Below are 256 nucleotides of genomic sequence, written 5' to 3' on the forward strand. Positions count from 1 at the left end.
TGCAGCAGCAGCATTTACAACGCCGCAGCTGCGGGGGGCCCTCCGGGGGGCCCTTCGCTCCCTGGCGGGCCTGGAGGGTACTGGGGGGCCCCCCCTCCCTTTCTACTGTTCCTTACGCCGCGGAGACAGCTGTGTAGCTGCTGCTGCGAAAGTAAAGGGCGTCATCTGTGATGCAGATATGACAGTTGCTGCTGCTGCTGCAGCAGCAGGGGTTGCCAAAAGGATATGCAGCAGTACGCTGCAGCGTCATTCTTTT

This window comes from Eimeria mitis, genomic scaffold, assembly GCF_000499745.2.
Source record: "Eimeria mitis Houghton genomic scaffold, Emh_scaff4808, whole genome shotgun sequence".
NCBI classification, from domain to species: Eukaryota; Apicomplexa; class Conoidasida; order Eucoccidiorida; family Eimeriidae; genus Eimeria; species Eimeria mitis.